This window comes from Anabrus simplex, chromosome 3 (assembly GCF_040414725.1).
Source record: "Anabrus simplex isolate iqAnaSimp1 chromosome 3, ASM4041472v1, whole genome shotgun sequence".
In the NCBI taxonomy this organism is placed as follows: domain Eukaryota; kingdom Metazoa; phylum Arthropoda; class Insecta; order Orthoptera; family Tettigoniidae; genus Anabrus; species Anabrus simplex.
The window spans coordinates 96,230,375-96,236,374 of NC_090267.1; positions in this window are offsets into that span (position 1 = coordinate 96,230,375).

Consider the following 6,000-nt stretch of genomic DNA (forward strand, 5'->3'; position numbering starts at 1 on the left):
TCCTAAAATTACATTGCAGGGTAGTTGGGATGCCACTAGGAAGGTAACTTTCCAAGTGAAATTTCCTATTCTTAGTTTTACTCTCACAGTTCCTAAAATATCCAATTTGTTACCATTAGCTGCAACACATTTAATGCCAACGGGTTGCAATTCAGAAAATTTACAGGCACTCTTCAGGCGATTATACCAATCAAAATCAATCAAATTCACCATACTACCCGAATCCACCAATGCAAGGACAGCTTCATTATTTACTTCCACCTTAGTGAAAGCACCATGGGAAGAAACGAGCCCATATATTTTATTACATTCGGGGGGACAGAGAACTTCATTCACATTGTTTGAATTCACAGAATTTTGAAATGCAAATAGTTTACCATTACCCTTTTGTCATTTGCTACGTCTATGGAAGTAGTTAGGGCAGGAATTCTTGGAATGTTGCCGAGAACCACACAAATAGCAACAAATATCCAGTTTCCTGTTCTTGGAAGGGCAAGAATTCCTGAGATGCTCGACAGAACCACATATAAAACATGCTTTAAGATTAGAACCATTACCAGTTTTAGGACCCACTGGATAACTGGGATGAATAGGGGGAGGTAGGTGTACCGATCTGGACGCGTCTCCATGCTTTACATCTTCTGCAAAGGAACACGCGGCCTCAAGTTCACTGAAATTAGTAGGACACCTCGTGAGGGAAAGGTAAGACCGATAGGCAGGAGATATCCCTTTTATTATTCGAGTCACCATTTCTTCTTCAGGGACCGTAATTCGGAACACCTTACAAAAGAATTTCACATCCACAATGTATGTTAGTAAGTTTTCATGAAGGTACTGAGTCCTGAAGCAATGCTGTGGAATGAGACTCTGAAGGGCTAAGGAGGGAATAAATTTATCAAGAATTAATTCATGAAAATTATCAATTTTACACCTCTGAGAAATAGCCTCAGAAATTTCTCTCTTTAAAATACCTTCGCAATGGGAAAATAAGGCTCTATACATACCCAGATCGTCAACAGAGAATACACAAGCGGATTCCTTGATTTCTACAAGGAATCTTAGGAATCTTAAAGTTTCTTCGATCGAATTCACAGTAAAATTCTTAACTCCGTTAAACAGTTCCTTAAGGGAATTATGAGAAGGGCTAACGTTTAACTTAGAGATAAGGCTTTCTAACACAGAAGTAGAAACACAGGTAGACTCTTGTTCATTAGTATTGGAAGCAACTCGGTTAGGATGGTTATTAGGGTTAGTACACAAAGGACCTTGCCTGTCAACCTCAGATAACTTTTCTACCTCTCTACACGCTAACATCAGGTCTAACTCAGTTGAGATACTAGAGGCGAGACACAACAAACGTGTTAACTCACTAACATTTTCTGCAGCAGGTTTAATGGTTAAAAGGTCTTGAATCCGCCCACAATAGTGGAATGATCTAGCCTTGAGCCGATCTACTTGGGCCTTGGTAGGCGTCACCTCAATAAATTCATTTCTGAAGGATTGAATCTCCTCTACGTTACTTTTAATCTCAAGAATGGACTCACCGGAGTTGTTAACTTCTACCTTAGATAGATCAATCGGAACCTGGAGATGGGATGACAAACGAGCTGCACATTCAGTAGCAGTGCCGTCAGTCTCCAAGCCACGAACCTGGAGCTCATACAGGAGTTCAGCTTTCCGCAAATGATATGGAAACAACACCGCTCGGGACATGATGAATTAACATGAAACAGAATTCAAAAGAATTAGGAAAGATACTTGCACTTCTTTTCACAATTATGCATATAATTATCATACATAGTCAACCTTCATAATCCAGTGCTTCAACGCCATCACAAGTACAATAACCCAGGGGAAAAAGGGGAAAGAATGACAATGGTTAGCAGCGCCCTCAAGAAAAAAGACAACCAGAGCTTTCTGCTACCACTTTACTAAACCACCAGCGCAGTAAGACACTACACTAACGGTTAGCAAACATGCACCGGTCGGTACTACCTATAAACCGGTGTTAAATAAACAATGTTTATTAAACAAATCAAGGAAATCAGTCACAAGGATAGAAAAATTACATCCAACAGTTACTTACCCAGGAAGGCCCAAATAAAACTCCCAGAGGAAATGGATAAAAATTCCTTGTTTCGGCGCTGAACCACACAGATAATAAAGGAGACACAGGTTTCAATCAAATAAACTTTTAATTAAAGAATGAAAATTTAACATGAAACCAAAAGAACATCGTCCTATCTGAAGGAATAAAAATATTTTAAGTAGTTCAAAAACAATTAGTGAATAATAGAAAATACACGGATGAAACGCAAAAACGTAGTCCTTTTCAGAAAATAATACTGATGCAAATCATTAACTTAAAAACAGAAGGTTGTACTAATTAAAGACACTAAATCCATTACTAGAAATAGTACACCTTGATAATATTACCATAATAACAGAAAATGATTCGAATTAAAACTTGAATTGTTCACAGAAGGTTTAAACGGGGCCCGTTTGTCAGACTAACTAAAATGAAATAAAACTAACGTATTAAACCTAGGGAAAGCCACTCAATCAACAAGTTTCATTGCACCTTCTTAATAAGAGGAGGCTTCGCAGGAGCATAGAACTCTAGCCCAATTAATAAATTACGACGGGTCAATTAAGATTAGCGCACGGAAAACACACACAGTAAACAAGGGGAAAAGGGAGAAAACCGTAAGAGATCAAGTGAGGAGCAAATAAATTTTCCACCGAAAGCGGAAATTCTTAAGCAAACTCCGGCTCCACAATAAAACACGCAAATAAACAGACAACAATCACCATCATCTCTCGAAAACAAATCGTTACCATAGCAACGAAAACATACGCCCGCCAAACCAAACATGGTACAAGCACAACAAAGGCAGGAAACAAAATAAAATCAGGAAACACAAAAGTTTAAATTACCAGAAAATAGAAGCAAGGATTTCTTTTTTACCTTTTTTTTTTTTTAAACCAAGGAAACCAGAATTATATGCTTCTGCGGAACCTCACGCAGTATAAAGGGGATTAAGTGCCCGACACATATTGAATTTACATGATCAATGAAATTCATTAACGGGTGAAAATGATAGTTAATTTTAAAAGGATTTCCTAATTTACGTAGTTGTTACATACCAATAATTATATTATTAGAATTTAACACACGTCCCTCTGCTAGTAATTTCCAAAATAATTATTTTCACGAAATTCCACCTTGAAGGAGTTAATTTTCAAGTCACGAATCACACGAATTTCCTTGCCGTTTCATATTCACAGGATATAACTTGCCAAATGATGAAGCCACTTACTTGGGTGAAGCTGACGCTTAGCCATGATGAGCTGGTTCCTCACATACTTACAGATGCTTCCTGATGAGTTTGTTTTTCCCTGGTCAGAATTAGTTGAAAGGTATCAAAATAGGACGATGCAGGAAACAAAGTAATTTGGGTTTAAAACCCACATCTCGAGACTCTCAGCCGGGGTCTTCACACCAACACGACGCCAACATCTTAAGGATCCAATAAACACAACCGCACGCCATGACTTCTCAATGCGTACTGTCGGGGACAAAATGGCGAGGTTTTCTCCATGAGGAAGTAGTCGCGCTCTGATAGGTAGAAGCGCGCTAGGGGAGGGGAAACTCATTGTGGGTGTCTGGCAGAAGATTGCAGCACTTATTGTAAGAGAAATGAAACAGTCTGTACAATTCAGAAATGCGATAATCCAAAGACGTTGCCATCAGTCCACAATAAGAATTATAAATAAGTTCGATTAGTATCACCAAAGCACGTAGTAGTACGAGGGAATCCGTGCGCTTAGACATATAGAAAGATTAAAATTTTCTACGGCGATATTGCCAGTTCAAAATAGGTTCACAGGGTAGAGTAATTGCGTTACACCGTAACAGTGTGATGTTCATTTCTTGCAAATCCTTCTTCGTGTTAACAAACCATTTTTCATAAGAGCTGCCTTTCCTATTGGGCTTATTGAAGTGGTTAAAGATTTTCTTGGCAAGTCTGTTATCAGGCATTCTTGAAATATGTCCAAAAAATTTAACTCTTCGCTTTCGAATGACATCTGAAATCCTACGTATTTATTAATTAATGATTAATTATTTAACAGTTTTCTTTAAGCATGATGATGTACTTAGCTTTGGGATCTTAAATCCACTACCAGTCTATTCGACTTATTATTTGGCCGTCAGTCCCAGTAACTTATATTTAAGGTCTAAAATTATCAGTTCATAAAGACCTCGTAGGTCAATCAGATTCGCTCAAGAGCTCAGGTGAATCCCAACGGTCCTGTTGACGTTGAATTCAGTGAGTAGCCTTACCATTTAAAGAGAAGGTCTAGAGTTCGAGGCTCAGAGGCTACACCTTCCTGAATCATGGCTGTCAATGGAAGTTGACATCCGACTCGATGGCTGAACGGTCAGCGTACTGGCCTTCGGTTCAGAGGGTCTCGGGTTCGATTCCCGGCCGGGTCGGAGATTTTAACCTTAATTGATTAATTCCAATCGCAAGGGGGCTGGGTGTATGTGTTGTCTTCATCATCATTTCATCCTCATCATGACGCGCAGGTTGCCTACGGGAGTCAAATAGAAAGACCTGCACCTGGCGAGCCGAAGCCGTCCTGGGATATCCCGGCACTAAAAGCCATACGACATTTCATTTCATTTCATTTCAATGGAAGTTGACCTTTCACCGCAGTCATTGACCCAGGTGATTTATTTATTGGTTTAATAACATGTTTCTAACATGTTTCTTGTCCCTTTCTTTTAAATAAGTTATGTTTTATTCCCTTATCAACACCTGATTTCATAGATTAGTATTTCACTGTTCCCATAGTCTTATCTGCAAGTGACCAAGAACTAGAAGAACCCCTGAAATGTATCCAACAAGGTGCATTTACAATGTTCAAATAATGCACTTGGATATATCAATGACGAACATAACCTCACGCAACGAAAGAAAATAAATCACACAATTCAAAGACGAGGATAAATTATGCTGGTTCCCCTGTGCAAATGCATTATTTTTTTGATATCTGTACTATGTGCATTTTTAGATGCTTTGTACTGGAGTGGAAAGTGCCCGACATATAAACGTAGCTTATCGAACTTTTCTATGACGAGGGGATAAAGTTTCTCGCTTCCATGCATTGCAATTGCAACGCACTACCCCGACCTTGTACGATTCTCCGGCTGGCTCTTTCTCCTTTAAAACCATAAGACCGTTTAGGCTCGCAATAAAATAAAGCAATGCAGTTTCATCGGCAATTACAGTATTGTTCGGTGCCTACGAATTTATTATATGAGCCACGCTTTTTCGTCAACTGTCGGCATCGCCAGTCTTCGCGCATCCTGTTTTCCCGCACACTGCCTGTTGCGTGATATTACGGCGTTTCTGAAAAGGTTGACTACAAAAGAATTCCGATTTCATTCAACTTGGCAATCATGAAGCGCACTGTAGACCCACCGAAGTGAGTGTAAGTGCGGAAATCTACCCCTCCACGTTCCGGAACACGCGTTCTATTATGACGCGGATAAATTTCGAGTTAAAATTACTCTGTAACATACTATTGTTTTAAAATGTAAAGGCAGTTTCGAATTAAAAATCTGAATTTCGGTAATGGGGCCGATATTGTACTTCGAATTACGAATTATCCGCATTTCGAATTAAACAATTTAAATAACATGCAAAACTGTATCTCATGTTTCCGGGAACGAGAGCTTCTTCGAATTACGTGGGATTTTGAATTAACCGATTTCGAATTATCGAGATTCTACTGTAATATCAATCATAATGAAATAGTTAGAGTGGCCTACCTCTTTTTACTAGGGGTGCATGGATAGTCAGGAAAAGTTTTAATTTTCTTAATTGTAGAAACAGACTTTCCTGTACCGTATGTGCAGCAGATTTTTCAATCGACTTACTGAGGGAGAAGAGCAACTATTTCTTTGCTTTATCGTAAAAATAGCAATAGTAG